Genomic DNA, 16860 nt, shown 5'->3' with positions numbered 1-16860 from the left:
AGGTCCAAATCATGCATTTCATGGCGCTATTGTCAACTTATCGGACACTGTTACACCAATTGATAAAATTCTAATTATGTAAATCTTTAAGCCATATCAAAATAATTTTGCGCTCATATATATGTGCAAAGAAATTTAAAATAAAAGTTTGCTTTTTATTCAAAACATTCTCGTTCTTTAAAATCCAACTTCTATGGGTACATAACTAGTGCAAAATGTGTTTTCATTGCGCATGATTCGCTTAATACGGACACATCAATTATTAGAAAATTGACTGTCCATTATAAGAACAATGACTGTCCATTATTAGAAAAATGACTCTCCATTATTAGAAAAATTACTGTCCATTATAAAAACAATGACTGTCCATTATTAGAACAATGACTGTACATTATTAGAAAAATGACTCTCCATTATTAGAAAAATGACTGTTTATTATTAAAACAATTGCTCTCCATTATTAGAACAATGAATGTCCGTTATAAGCACAATGACTGTCCATTATTAGAACAATGACTTTCCATTATTAGAACAATGACTCTCCATTATTAGAACAATGACTCTCCATTATTAGAACAATGACTTTCCATTATTAGAACAATGACTCTCCATTATAAGAACAGTGACTCTCCATTATTAAAACAATGACTCTCCATTATTAAAATATTGGACAATCCATTCTTTAATTATTTGACAGTTGGTAGAAGAAAGTACAGAACGCTGTTTTATTAGCCATACAGAATACAAAAGAATAATGGATGACGTTACAAACATGTTTAATTGTACAGTGTGCTTTACACAAAGAGACGAGTTTCTGTTAACAATCATGGTGAATATTTAGTAATGATGAATGTTTGGAACCTTTTGTTCATGAATATGTGTGCCTACTTACTGTAATAACTATAATGCACATTATTTACATTATAGATATAATTTCCGTTATTATACAAATAGCCATACTACATGTAATATTTTGAAACCACCTATTAACGGTACTCGTAAATTTGATGAAAATGATAAACTATCTAACGGTTTTCACAAAGGTGATAACGGAAATTTGCGTCTTTTATCTTTAAATGTCTGTGGACTGAAATCAAAGCTTATGTGTCCTGAATTTAACGATATTTTGAACAATCATGATATTATCGGCTTGCAAGAAACAAAATTTGATGACATTGATTGTATTGATATTGATGATTTTGTGGTTTTCACAAAGAACAGACGAAGTGTCGTATTAAATACCCGAAAGTCGGGTGGCCTAGCTCTCTGAGTAAAAGAAAGTATTTCTAAGTATGTACATGTTATTGACACTGATTGTAAAATGGTTTTATGGTTTAGCATTGACAAAGAGTATGTAAATTCTGAGTAGGATATTTTATGTGGTATTGTATATGTCCTCCCTGAATATTCTTTATACGCTGTTGAAGACCCTTTTAATGATATTCAATTAGAGCTAAATGATTTGATCTCTAAATATAAGTTTATATCGCAATAGTAGAACTAAAAATATATACGATATTATCCCAGTTGACAAAGATTTGTCTAAAGTAAACCATTTCGAAGAGATATATGATGAGTATATACATGAGATAAATCAATTTGAGTGCCCCAAAAATGTAGAGTTAAACAGAAAAGTTGTGACAAATCTGCTTATAATTATGGAAACCGATTTATTGAGTTCCTCCAGTTATATAATTTATATATTCTAAACGGTAGAACAAAGAGTGATATTCCAGGTAAAGCAACATGTAAAGGAGTCAGTACTGTGGACTATTTCCTGTGCAACGCTAACATGTTTAAGTATGTATTATCTTTAAATATACAAGAATTCTGTTCTCTTTATTCGGATGCACATAATCCTATATCGTTGACGTGTACTTTTAATTTGTCTAAATACCAACATAACCAAGAAACGATAGAGCTAACATTAAAATTATGGGATAACACAAGACAAAATGAGTTCATAGAAAATGTTAAATCGCATAAATTAAATGATATATTAAAACAACTTGATACTCATAATCAATCAAAATCACGCAAGAGGATGCTAATCTAATTGTAAATAATATTTCCGACATTTTTGTAAATGCTTGCAAAACGACATTTGGCTTCAAAACGTTTCGAAATAGCACTGATTGCAAAACTACACGGGGATGGTTTGGTCCAAAATGCAATAAGGCTAGAAAAATTTTCCATAGAGCAATATATCTTTATAAAATCAGAAAAAACCGAAACAAATAGAATTAACTTAAACGAAAAAAGTAAAATGTATAAAAATACAATGAGAGCTTTTCACAATAAACATAAAAATAACGACATATTAAAGTTAAGAAATCTTAAGGTCACAGAACCTCGTAAATATTGGAAAAATATTAAATAACAAAAGTAAGAGCAAAAGTGAAGCTGGACTTGAAGACCTGTCAAATTTCTTTAAAAGCGTAAACTATAAGGATATACAATCCACAAGTAATCAGTCTGGTGAACTTAATGTAAACGTAGTAACTAATGATGAAATTAATATTCCAATTACATTGGAAGAAATTGAAAAAGCTGCAAAATCATTAAAAAATAACAAAGCAAGTGGACTAGATAAAATAACAAATGAACATATTAAAACTACTTTTGACGCTCTTAAGAACATATATGTCAAATTATTTCACTTAATTTTTGAATATGGTGTTATACCTCAATCTTGGACTGTTGGAGCTATTAATCCTATTTTCAAAAATCAGGGTGACCCTACACAACCTGAAAACTATCGACCTATTACCCTACTTAGTTGTATAGGGGAAATTGTTTACTTGCGTAATAAATAATAGACTAAAACATTACGTCGAATCTAATAATATCATACATGAATGTCAGGCAGGTTTTAGAGCGGTTTTTCGACATCAGATCACATGTTTGCCATAAACCACATAGTTCAATATTTGAACAGTAACAAAAATAAGCTATTCTGCCCGTTTATTGATCTCAAACAAGCTTTTGACATTGTCTGGCGAGAAGGGCTTTGGGTGAAACTTTTAAAATGCAATATAAACGGCAAATGTTTACCTCTTATTAAAAATTTGTACAACAATATCAAATCATGTGTCACAGTTAACTCAGAATTGTCAAATTATTTCCCAAGTAATATAGGTGTCAGACAGGGGGGGGGGGAAATTTGTCTCCTCTTCTGTTTTCCATGTTTTTAAACGATTTACACGAGTATTTTATAAGTAACAAAATAGACAGCAGTGTACAATTACCAAATCCGAACCATTTTCAAAATTTGCAAAATTTCATAAAAATATTCATACTTCTATATGCTGATGATACAGTTATAATGTCTGAAACTCCAACAGGTTTACAAAATGCACTCGATGCTTACGCACAATACTGCGATTCATGGAAACTAACAGTTAATATTGCAAAGTCTAAAATACTAGTACTTGGAAAGGGAAGACCGGTTACATTTAATTTCTCTTTTCAAGCAATATCAATACCTCGGTATATACTTTAGTAGAACCGGTTCTTTTCAAAAATGCAAAGTACATATTGCAAATCAGGCTACAAGAGCAATGTACAGTTTATTACGAAACGCAAATCGCCTTTCTTTACCTATAGACTTACAAATTGAAATTTTTGATAAAACTGTGAAACCAATACTTCTTTATGGAGCTGAAATTTGGGGCTATGGAAAAAACGATGTTTTAGAGAGAGTTCAACTACGATTCCTTAAGTATATTGTAAAGCTAAAACGATCTACACCAAATTATATGGTCTATGGTGAAACATGGGTAATGCCGCTTTCGGTTGATATTGAAGATAAAATGATTGCCTTCTAGACAAATTATTAACAAATACTGATAACAATATTACGAAACTCTCGTCTTTGATATATAAGAGTATTTATAATAACTCAATCAACTATAGTGAGCAAGTATTAAAAAGGAAATTTCCATGGATCTACCATCTAAAATGTATTTTAAGTAAATGTGGTTTAATTAATATATGGGAAGGCCAAAACGTTGTGAATCAGATGAGACATGGCATCTAGATGCTACGTTGAAAATGATTATAATTGATAGATTTTGTCTTTTTAATATTATCTAAAAATGATAAAAAAATGAAAATTGTTGGTCGCACACCGATTATGGAGCAGGCGTGATCAGCCCGATACGCCAGGGAGGGTTGGTCTTCGTGTATTGTTTGTTGCTGCTCATTGCTAACCGAACCGCCTAGAGGCAGTTATGTATGATTGCACACGTGAAAATATTGCTTTGTTTTGTTCAAATGAAAGAGTTTCGTTTCCATAGAGGAGATTTTGATAAATAGGTGCACATGGCATAGTGCTCAAGAAGCGGCGTCGAATGTCTACAAGTAGTGGACAATAAAGTAAGAAGTGTTCGGCAGTTTCGACGGATCCGCAACGACACAAAGGGGAATCGACTATTGATCTTCGATGGAGGTCATAGTTAAGTGAGCTGCAGCCAAGTCTTAATCTGGTGTGTAATATTTGTCCAGTGCGTGATCCAAAGCTGAATATTGGTTTGGCTTTGGACATGTTTGGATTAAGAGATTTCTTAAATGATATCTTTCTGATGTTGTATGGAAGTTTATTCCATTCACATATAGTTGCTGGAAGGAAAGAGTTTTGGTTAAGTTGTGTTCTTACTATAATAGTTGGGGTGTTGTTGGCAGTTCGAAGATTGTATCGTGTTTGTTCTTTTGCGGGAATAAGATCTGTTAGATATTTAGGAGAAAGTGAGTGATATATTTTGTAAAAGGTAATAAGCTTGTGTTTTCTACGCCTGTCTGCTAGGGACTCCCATTTTAGTTCAGCGAGCATTGAGTTGATATTACAGTATTTAGTTGCACCTGAAACTATACGAGCAGCCTCATTTTGCACAGACTCTATATCAGATTTTTGCTGATTTGTGCAGTTGTCCCATAAGATGTCACCATACTCCAAAAGCGGTCGAATAAAAGACATGTACATTTTTTCTAAAGAGGGACGATTAAGGTGATACTTTAAGAGCCTAAGCAGACCGATACGTTGCCAAGCTTTTCCCAACATTAGAGTGATGTGCTGTGTCCATTTGGCATCGTTTGAGAGTGTTATACCGAGATGTTTATGTGACTCGACTTGTTCTATTGGAATATGGTTCATGTAAAGTTGTGGATGTACAGGCTTATTGTGTTTTCTAGAAAATAACATAGACTTAGACTTGGCTGGATTGAAGGAAACAAGCCATGTTCGGGACCAGGATTAGACGGTTTGAAGATCTCTGTTAAGTACAGTGCTAGCTGTGTCGGGATGGTCGACCACGATGCATAAACTTGTATCGTCAGCAAATAAGCGAATATTGGCATTGATGTCCGTTGTGATGTCGTTTATATAAACGAGAAAGAGAAGTGGGCCGAGATTTGACCCCTGGGGGACACCGGCGATGACAGAAGACAAAGATGACGAGAAACCAGCATATAACACACGCTGTTGGCGAAATGATAGATAGGAAGAGAACCAACGAAGCAAAAAGCCAGAAATACCAAGAGCAGATAGTTTGTGGAGGAGACCTCGATGCCAAACCCTATCGAACGCTTTAGAAATATCACAGAAAACTGCGCGGACTTCTTTGCCATCGTCAAGCGCTTTGCAGACGTCATTGTATAAGAATGTGATCTGGTTGATTGTAGAGTCACCCTTGATAAAGCCTGATTGGAGAGTGGATAAAAGTTTGTTACTAACGAGATAGTTATAAAGAACCTTATGGATACAGCGCTCCATCAGTTTTCCAAGACAGCTGAGCAACGAAATAGGCCGGTAGTTTGCTGGATTAGATGGGTCTCCTTTTTTAAAGATCGGAGAAACGTTTGCAAGTTTCCATGACGACGGAAAAACAGATTGACGAATTAGTTTACTAAAGTATATGGATAAGGGCGTAGCAAGGACAGGTGCACCCTCTCGTATAAGTCTGGGACTGACAAGATCGGGTCCACAAGCCTTTGAAGGGTCGATAGAGGTGATCGCGTCTAAGACATCTTGAGGAGAGATGACGATGTCTGATAAGACTGACGTAGCATTTCGTACGTGAGGGAGCGGTTGAGTGCTTTCATCTGGAAGTGTTGATTGTTTACAGAAATAGTTGTTAAGCATTTCAGTTTTCTCTTGATCTGTTGACGCAGTGCGATCATTTTCTATTAATGTTGGTAAAATTGCATTTGTTTGTTTATTTGTAAGGTCTTTTACTAATTTAAACCATTTTTTAGATGAGATATTGCTACTATTAACTTGAATGATTAATTTGTTTTCATGTTCTTCTTTTGCCTTTCGAATTGAGTATATGACTTTTTTTCTGGACCTCCTAAAATTTGACCAGGCTGTCTCAGTGTTTTGCCGTTTAGCTAATTTGTGTAATTTTTTCCTGACTTTTATTTGTTTACGAATCATATTGTTTATCCAAGGGATGTCATTAGGTCTTATTGTTACATTTTTATTTGGTATTGTTTGTAAAGCTGCTGAGATAATTGTATCTGATATACTGGATGCTGTCTGATCGATGTTGTTTGAGTTTAGAATGGTTTCCCAGTTTGTTGCTTGCAATTTATTTCGGAAAACAAACCTTTAAATGTACCCATTTCACTCGTTTGCCTTTGTGACATTTATCATTTGATATTACCTCATTTATCCATGTTTGTATTGGAATGAGTGAAATAAAGGAAACTTGACTTGACTTGACTTGGCTTTTGAAAGTAGTTTTGCATTTCTATTTATTTTCAGTGTGTACACTATTTCTAGATTACAATGAATATTTCACATTTCCTTGCAGACATGACGGCACTTCATTCAGTCATAAAATCTGCAATTGGTTAAGATGAAAATGTGTCATATTGCGGACTCTATACATAATCGTATTTAATTTGCTTTTTTGTGCTGTTTACTGTCCAATGCTTGTAATTCAAATGTTATTGGCTTGCAATTCTGCACAAACGCTCAACACACTTTTCAGGATTGTTGTTATAAACTATTAAAAATAAGTTAGTATTGGCGCATTCATGACCATCTCCTTTAATTCCTGGATGCATTTATTTTCCTTTTTATATGATCAATATTTTGGTTCAGTTGACCGCATTTCGGAATTTTCGTTTTCGGTTTTACATATAAGTGTTTTGTGACATTGCAAAATTTAAGATCCCGCCTTTTAAAGTTTCAGCCAGTGTGTTTGTTTGATGGCAACACTGGACCGATGTTCAAAAAATATCTAGAGCTCTCTAAAGTGCTGAATTACTTCCTTTCTTATCAAGCGTGATCTGACATCTGACAACTTTTGACGCCGCAGGGGTGTAGTGGCCAATCAGAGCCCAGTATTGATAAGCCCGCCTCTGTGTATGATAAGCCCGCCTCTGCTTAACAGTTGCATGTATGTTAATAGTTCAGTTATTGATTAGATTCAAGATGGTGTGCGTATGAGAATGAATATAATAAAGCTATATTAAACCATCCCGTTTTGGGTCTGTTATATACATTACACTGACAGCATTACATTGGCGACGAGGATTGATTATTAAAGTGCTAGTAGATTAACATATGAAATACGTCAGTGTCAAGATTAACGTACAATGGCTGGATAAGCGCCGTTCCCGAAATTCGATGTGTACGGGGAGGAAAAGTCCCTTGGCACACGATGGACTAAATACGTGACAAATTTGGAAAAATTGTTCACAGGATCTAGCATTTACTCAAAAAAACGGAGGAAAGCGCTGTTACTTCACTATGCCGGAGATGAAGTATTTGAAATATACGAAACATTGAATCTTTTATTATTATTATTATTATTCAATATTGACAAATATTATACAACACAACAAGTTGCAAACATATATATATATATATATATATATATATATATATATATACATATCAATGAGACATTTATATAGCGTACTTGTTATTTGTATTACATAATATTTGTTTTTTAAGTATTGGTGTATGAGTGATATCACATGCAAAAAAACATATTGTACAAAAAAGTCAATATCGGTCACTGCCAATGCAGAAAGCAGTCTTTCAAACTTTCAATATTTAAGTGTTGAAATAAAAAGTAAGAAGATAATAATGAAGGAGGGATGAACGGGTAGAAAGGATAGAAAGAATAGAATAGATAGAATAGATAGAATATATAGATAGAATAGATGGGAGGTATTTATGCATTTATGTAGTTATTCAACATATGCCATTTGTTTTCATGGAAGTTTATTTTTTTGTTGACTAGAGCTGTTTCGCGCTCTATTTTTTCTTTAAGTTTTACATAGTTAAAAAAGGATGTAAAGGTTGGTATAGTGTTTCTGTTTTTCATGCTAAATATAAAAAACTTCATTAGCAGTATTAAAAAGTTAATTATTGTCTTATGTTGTCATTGTTCAAAGATGCCAAAGCTTATGGTTTTTAAGTTTAAATTGATCGAGTTTTGGTTTTGATCAATTATTCTTTTTAATTGAGACCACATATTTTGTGTAATTCTACATTCCCAGAATAAATGTTCCTGTGTTTCGATGTATTCCCCGCAAAAGTCACATAAGCTTGAATTTGAGATTCCACACTTGTATAAGAATTTGTTAGTAGGTATAATTCTGTTTATAAATTTGTATTGAAAATTTCTCAGGGTAACATCATTGGTGTATCTATAGTTAGATGTGAAGATTTATTTCCATAGAGTGTTATCCATATGTTCGTCTGGTATGACCCGTTTCCATTTTTCATCTATTTGGCTGTAAGTTTCTTTATAAAACTGAATTGAGTATAGTAATGTGTTTGGTTTTACTTTGCTTGTTTCGATTTTGTGTATAGCGTGTCTTGAGGGTCGTTTATTGGCATTGCAGATCTCATTTGATCTCTCATTGATTGTGCCAAACAGGCTATTAGTTGATAATATTTTAGGTAATCGTTATTTTTTATATTGTATAAATATTTAATATCTTCAAATTTGTAAAAGTCTTTTGAACGGTTATCAAATATGTGTTGTATGAATTGTACACCTTTATCATACCAATCTCCGTAATAAAAAGTGCTACCGTTGTTATTTATGTGTTTGTTGTTCCATATTATGATTTTTTGTGTCGGTATCTTTGGATATAACTGATTTACTTCTGTCCAAGAATGAATGATGTCAAATAAGAACTTATTTCCAAGACAAATTTTGTTAATGAAAGTATCGTTTAAATTACACTCAAAAACCAGGTTTCAACCGTATCTCTCAATAAGATTTAAATAAAATGTTTTATATTGGCTTTTGTTAGAGCGGTCTAATATTCTCTTTACCCATGACGCTTTAATTGAATTTACAAGTTTATATATGTCCGGTACTTTCAAACCGCCATGTTCGTAATCTTGTATTAGTAGATTTCGTTTTGTTTTATCAGGTTTGTGATCTCATATAAAGTTAAATATATCTTTGTTTATATCGTCAAGAATATGTTTTTTGCGGGTTTGGTAGAACTGTTAATGGATATATAATTTTTTGCAGTGCAAATGTTTTTACAACTGTCACTCTGCCAAGAAGAGTAAGTTTTCTGTGATGCCAACTTTTGAGACAATTTTTGAAGTTTTGTAATTTAGGGAGAAAATTGAGGTCTAGGAAGCTATTTTCAACATTTGTGAAATTTATACCAAGTGTTTTTGCTTCGTTCGATGTCCATATGAATTTCTTTTCTGGCAAGTAAGTTAATGATATTTCCTTTTAAAAGGTCCCATAAAGTTACTGGGTTTGCCTCTTTATTTGTATTCAAAGTATCTGTGATTGTATTTTCAATTATTTCCTTGTAGTCAGGCATGAACAGTAAGCTATTGTTAAATTTAAAATATCCTGGTCCACGTTTGTTTTCAATTGTACAATTGATATATGCAAACATGGTTGTATAACAAGTTAGTACAATTGCATTTCATTTGACATATTAACATCATTATACACAATGATTTGTCTTATCTTATCTAATTTTGCATCAATGTTAGCATACAACTTAAGTGTGGTTTTACATCTTTGATTTATTGGAAGTTCAATAAACATAATCAGCCAAGATGTTGTTTACAAAATGGAACAAAGGCCAATGCTGAAGAAAACAAACATAGAAGTGTTCGCATTTGCAGAAAATAAACCGTTAACTATAAAAGGCAAATATACATTTACATTGGAAACGAAATCAAAAGTGACAGCAGCAGAATTTCACGTTGTTCAGGGATCATCAGTGACATTAATCAATTACCAGACATCTGTTGAACTCGGTATTGTGCCAGTTATAAACTCAATGAACAGTAACAAATACAAGGAATTATCCAAATTGGATTTAACCAGCTTGAGCTGTCCGAGGAGTCACGCAACATGACAGTGTTTGCATCACATGTGGGATTATACAGGTACAGACGACTGAATTTCGGTGTAAGCGTAGCGCCAGAAATATTCCAGAATGAAATACGACAAGTGCTAACAGGTCTCGAGGGAACATTGAACATATCGGATGACATTATAATACACGCACCAAACCGTGACGAACATGATCGGAGACTCAAAGCCGTACCGCAACGAATGCAAGACAGAAATCTCACACTCAACAAGCAAAAGTGCGAATTTGGTAAAACCTCTGTCAAATTCTATGGCTTTGTTTTTTCGGACGAAGGCATAAGTCCCGATCCGGCCAAAATCACAGCAGTTCAAAATATAGCCGAGCCGAAGACTACAGGTGAATTAAGGTCATTCTTAAGTATGACCAATTACCTCTCAAAGTTCATTGACAAGTACTCTACAATTATAGCACCCCTGCGCGATTTATTGAAAGATTGCACCGATTATAAATGGACAAATCAGCAGCAGACTGCTATCGACCAGCTGAAACAAGCGCTATGCAGCGATACAGTGATCAGCTACTTTGACCCAAAAAACACACAGAACTCTGGGTAGATGCAAGCCCCGAGGGAATATCAGGGATGTTAATACAAGAAAACACAGTCATCGCATATGGAAGCCGGTCATTGACGCCAGTGGAAAAGCGTTACAGCCAAACAGAACGAGAAATGTTTGCATGTGTTTGGGGCTGAAAACATTTTCACATTTACTTGTATGGAAAGGCATTCCAGCTAGTAACAGACTGCAGACCCCTGCTCTCAATATGCACAAACTCTAAACAAATACAGTCAGCTAGACATGAACGATGGCGATTGAGACTTACCACCTACAATTTAACAGTCAAGCACATGCCTGGAAATAAAATGATAGCAGATTACTGCTCCCGACATCCAATAAATAATTACTCACACGAAACATAGCTTAGGAATATGTGAATTTTATTGCCAATGCCGCAGTGCCCAAGTCATTAAATCTCCAAGACGTGGCAAGTTCCACAGCCCAAGATTGTGTGTTGACATGCATAATGTCCGCGCTTCAAAACAACACGTGGATTAAGCAAATATGCGCCGGTGATGGCAGCTATAACTGTTATCAGCAGCTTGCAGACGAACTGACCGTCCTGTCAACAGAGCATGGAAACGTTCTCCTACGAGGAATCAGGCTGTGCATCCCAAACAGCCTGCAATCAAAAGTAATTAACCTAGCACACGAAGGTCACCAAGGGAGAAACAGTACAAAAGCGCTCTTACGAGAAACCTGCTGGTTCCCCTATCTGGACAAATATGTCGACGAACAATGCAAGAATTGCATATCATGCATGTCTGCATCACAAACGACGGTAGAACCGATCAAGCCAAGACCATAACCAAAGAAACCGTGGGATGAAGTGTCGGTTGATTTTTGTGGGCCGTTTCCCACAGGAGAATATTTCATGGTAGTTATCTGTGACTACAGTAGATACCCATTAGTTGAAAAGTTAACAAATCTGACTGCACACAATATCATATCGCACCTTGAAAGAATTTTTGGAATGTTCTCAATTCCAAGTGTGGTAAAATTCGACAACGGAGCGCCGTTCAATAGCCATGAATTTACGCAATTTGCAGACAGTATCGGGTTCAAACACCGGAAGGTAACCCCACTAGCCGCACAAGCCAACTGATTGGTAGAAGCATTTATGAAGCCATTAGTAAAAACAATGAAAACTGCAACAGTATCTGGAAAGAACTTTAAACCTGAACTTACTATTTTTCTAATGAATTACAGATCAACCCCACATCCATGCACAGGACTTTCGCCATTTGAAATAATGTTCAATCGCAAAATGAAGACAAAGCTTCCAACATTTACCGTGCCGAGAAATGATATATATGTACGCAAAAGGGACAATAAATCAAAGCAAAAGAACAAAAAGTACGCCGATGAGAAACGGAAGGCAAAACCGTGTACATTACAGCCAGGCGATCGGGTCCTTGTTTAACAACCCAAACAAAATAACTTAACAACGCCTTTCAGTCATAAATGGCGATACGTCGTCAGACGAAAGTGATCCATGGTCACAGTACGCTATGATGGCCGTGAAATGACACGCGACGCCGCACACTTTAAGTTGGTACCTGTACCGCCCACACACAGCCAACAACATAAACAGCGTTCAGGACCGCGTGAGCAGCAATACAACGAAAACGAACAACGGCGATCAAACAGACGTCATCAGAAGCCGATACGTTATCGTGATTGAATGAGTGTTAATTGTGTGTTGTGTTTTTATCCAGGCCATTATAATGCCTGCTTAGTATAAATAAGTCTCTAGATAATAATAGAGTATAGATAATAATAATAATAATAAAACTACTACAAAATGCTAATAAACTTAATTCGTGAAGTGTTAACCAATTCCGTGGAGAAATAACAATTAACTTCAAAATTCTGGGAGTTTTCGATGGACCAGAACATTGCAGAGACCCGAAACTGATTTACAACCACTTCATGATAATTAAACAGACATTTGCTGGGAAATCTCTTCCCGGTCAAAACATTTACATGATATCATCATAATGTTATAAAGACAAGCCGGATTACCTAACATTCGAGCTTAATGCTTGTTCTTAATGATCTATAATGTGCGTGCTATTAGACAGTTTATTACCTGACATTTTCTTAATTTGTGAGGAAAAAGGGTCGGAGGTTAATTTATAGACAGACAATAATCTTAATAATTTTTGATACATGGTTGCAAGTGATTTGATTATTGCAATAATATTAAAGAAAATGATAGTTTCTGTTAAAAAGAAATAATAAAATGTTTTATGAACAATTCATGAAAATATGTCTATATGATTTATTAATCTCTTTTTTATATAAGTAAAATCAAATCTGTGTAAAGGAGGGATGTAGTGGCCAATCAGAACCCAGTTGATAAGCCCGCTTCTGTGTATGATAAGCCCGCCTCTGGATAACAGTTGCATGTATGAGTTCAGTTATTGATTAGATTCAAGATCGTGTGCGTATGAGTATGAATGTAATAAAGCTATATTAAACCATCCCGTTTTGGGTCTGTTATATACATTACACTGACAACATTACAAGGGGTTACTAACTAGTGAACATTTAAGTTCACAAAATGCACTTGAACTGTTTTAATTTCTATTTCATAGTCATCCTTTGTCTTTGCCCGATTTTGACATCGATTATTTACGATTGTATTGGTAAACCACATTCTTGTTTGTGTTAAAGTATTTCTTTAAATTTGTCTTTCATGAATTCGAACCACTTGTCATCTCTTTTCGATCTCCTTCTTAACCCTATAGAACAATATTATAACTTTCCATTGCTTCTTTGCAAATGAAGTGTAAACAAGTAGAATACCGGATGTCTTCTTTTTCACCCTTAATTTAAGTGTAAAGTTTCGAAAATTCTTGTTTAAATGTACCTGCAAGTCCTCTTTATTTGGTCTAATAGGTTCGTAGCCATCATGTGTATGATTTTAAAGCCCATATTTTGTTTCCAAATGTCTTAGCAATTAATCAGTTACTATATTCTAAGACATACTATTGTTATTTAGTGGTCTTCTATCAGAGAGATATGGGCGCTACTGGAAACTTAGATATTTTTGACTGATAATCTAAACGTTGTATACTTATACTCAACTTCGAATGTCTATAAATGTTTGATAAAAAGTACAACAATATAAAGGGAGATTTGAAGACAAACAGAAAGGTCGTCAACAGTCGTTGTGCATGAGATTGTTTAAAGAGTTTACAAAATCTGCCTTCGCACATTTGCTGAATTATGTATGAATCTTAACGCATTTTGCAATTCGGTGTAAAGCGGAATTGGAAATCAATGGGAAAATGTACCCTTATAGTAATTAAGTCTAGCAACTGCCACCGTCTTTAAATCAATAAGTTGTTTGTGTCTAAAACAATACGAAAAATGTGACCTAAGTAAACAATGATATAAATTATTCATTTGGCTCATCTAGTTAAAATGTTTCTGTTGAAAAGAGTCTACTGTTAGATTGAATAACAACAACATGGCTGATCCTAAAATGTAATTTTCCATGCCTAAATGCATGATTTTCTGCATTCTGTTTTTCTAAGGCTGCCAGAAACATGCTATTTGAAATACAATGCTCATTGAAATAGCTTACCTCATTAAGGTAATTTATATAATTGAAACGATTTGCAGTTAAAATAATGTAAGATGAGCTGTTTTATTGACTGTCACTATATAACGGTAGCTAAATAGTATGGCCTAGCGACAAAACATAATAGTATGCCCGTGCTTCAAGCTACGTGTTTTAAAACCAAGCTAAACATCCAAACCTTCATCTAAAAGTAACGGGTATCAAACACTTACGACATGCCACAACCATAACTTCTAATGCACGTGTATCAAAGCCAAAAAATATACCTCAACAATCAGCTTTAATACACGTGTATCAAATCCTTACGAAAAATCTCAATCATCAGCTTAAAGGCACGTGTATCAAAGCCTCAACCATCGGCAGAAAGGCACGTTTATTAAAGCCTTATGAAATACCTCAGCCATCAGCTGTAAGGCACGTGTATCAAAGCCTCAACCATCGGCTGAAAGGCACATGTATTAAAGCCTTACGAAATACCTCAACCATCAGCTGTAAGGCATGACTATCAAAGCCTTACGAAAGATATCAACCATCAGCTGTAAGGCACGTGTATTAGGCCTTACGATATGCCTAAACCATCAGCTGTAAGGCACGAGTATTAAAGCCTAAGGCTTAAGAAAGACCTCAATCATCAGCTGTAAGGCACATGTATCAAAGCCTTACGACATGCCTCAACCATCAGCTGTAAGGCACGTGTATCAAACCATAACGACATGCCTCGACCATCAGCTTTAAGGCACGTGTATCAAAACCTTTCGACATACCTCAACCATCAGCTGTAAGGCACATGTATCAAAGCCTTACGTCATACCTAAACAATCAGCTGAAACGCACGTGTATCAAAACCTTACGACATGCCTAAAGCATCAGCTTTAAGGCACATGTATCAAAGCCTTACGACATGCCTCAACCATCAATTTTAAAACGTGTATCAAAGCCTTACGACATGCCTCAACCATCAGCTGTAAGGCACGTGTAACAAAGCCTTACGACATGCCTCAACCATCAGCTTTAAGACACGTGTATCAAAGCCTTACGACATGCCTCAACCATCAACTTTAAAGCACGTGTATTAAACATATACGACATGCCTTATCCATCAGCTTTAAATCACGTGTATCAAAGCCATACGACATGCCTCAACCATCAGATGAAAGGCACGTGTATCAAACACTAACGACATGCCTCAACCATCCGTTTAAAAGCACATGTATCACACATTTACGACATACCTCAACCATTAGCTGTAAGGCACGTGCACCAAAGCCTTAGAATATGCCTCAACCATCAGCTTCAAGGCACGTGCATCAAACACTTACGAAATGCCTCAACCATTAGCTGTAAAAGCACTAGTATCAAACACTTACGACATACCTCAACTATCAAATTTAAGGCACGTGTATCAAACACTTACGACATGCCTCAACCATCAGCTTTAAGACACGTGTATCAAAGCCTTACGACATGACCAATCCATCAGCTGTAAGGCACGTGTTCTTGACAATTCTTGATAAACAAACCTTGTTTTCTATATATAGTATGTATGCACTGTTCTGTTTGTAGAGTTTTGTGCTGTTCTTCCATGTTTCTAGTTTGTATGTTTATGTTCTCTGTCTTTGGGGTTAACCAAGTGCCATTAAAACCGGGTTTATGTTTAAAAGTTTTGCCACTGAGCTAATTCTATAGCTTTTCGCATAAATATTAAGGCATGTTTATCACAGCCTTATGACATACCTAAGCCATCAGCTTTAAGGCAGGTGAATCAAAGCCTTATGACATACCTCAGCCATCAGTTTTAAGGCACGTGTATCAAAGCCTTACGACATACCTCAACTACCAGCTTTAAAGTACGTGTATCAAACACTAACGACATACCACAATCACCAGCTTTAAGACACGAGTATCAAACACTTACGACATACCTCAACCATTAGTTGTTTGGAACTTGTATTAAACACTTACGAAATACCTCAACCATCAGCTGTAAGGCACGTGTGTCAAACACGTTTGACATACCACTACCTTCAGCTGTAATGCACGTGTTTCAAACACGTACGATATAACTCTACCTTCAGCTGTAAGGCACGTGTATCAAACACTTACGAAATACCTCAATCATCAGCTTTAAGGCACGTGTATCAAACATTTGAGACATACCTCAATCATCAGCTTTACGGCACGTGTATCAAACATTTGAGATATACCTCAACCATCAGCTGTAAGGCACGTGTATCAAACATTTGAGACATACCTCAACCATCAGCTGTAAGGCACGTGTAACAAACACTTTCGACATGCCTCAACCATCAGTTTTAAGACACGTGTATCAAA

Source organism: Mya arenaria, chromosome 15 (genome assembly GCF_026914265.1).
Source record: "Mya arenaria isolate MELC-2E11 chromosome 15, ASM2691426v1".
In the NCBI taxonomy this organism is placed as follows: Eukaryota; Metazoa; Mollusca; class Bivalvia; order Myida; family Myidae; genus Mya; species Mya arenaria.
The sequence above is the reverse complement of the archived record's forward strand: the minus strand, read 5'-3'. Positions refer to the sequence as shown.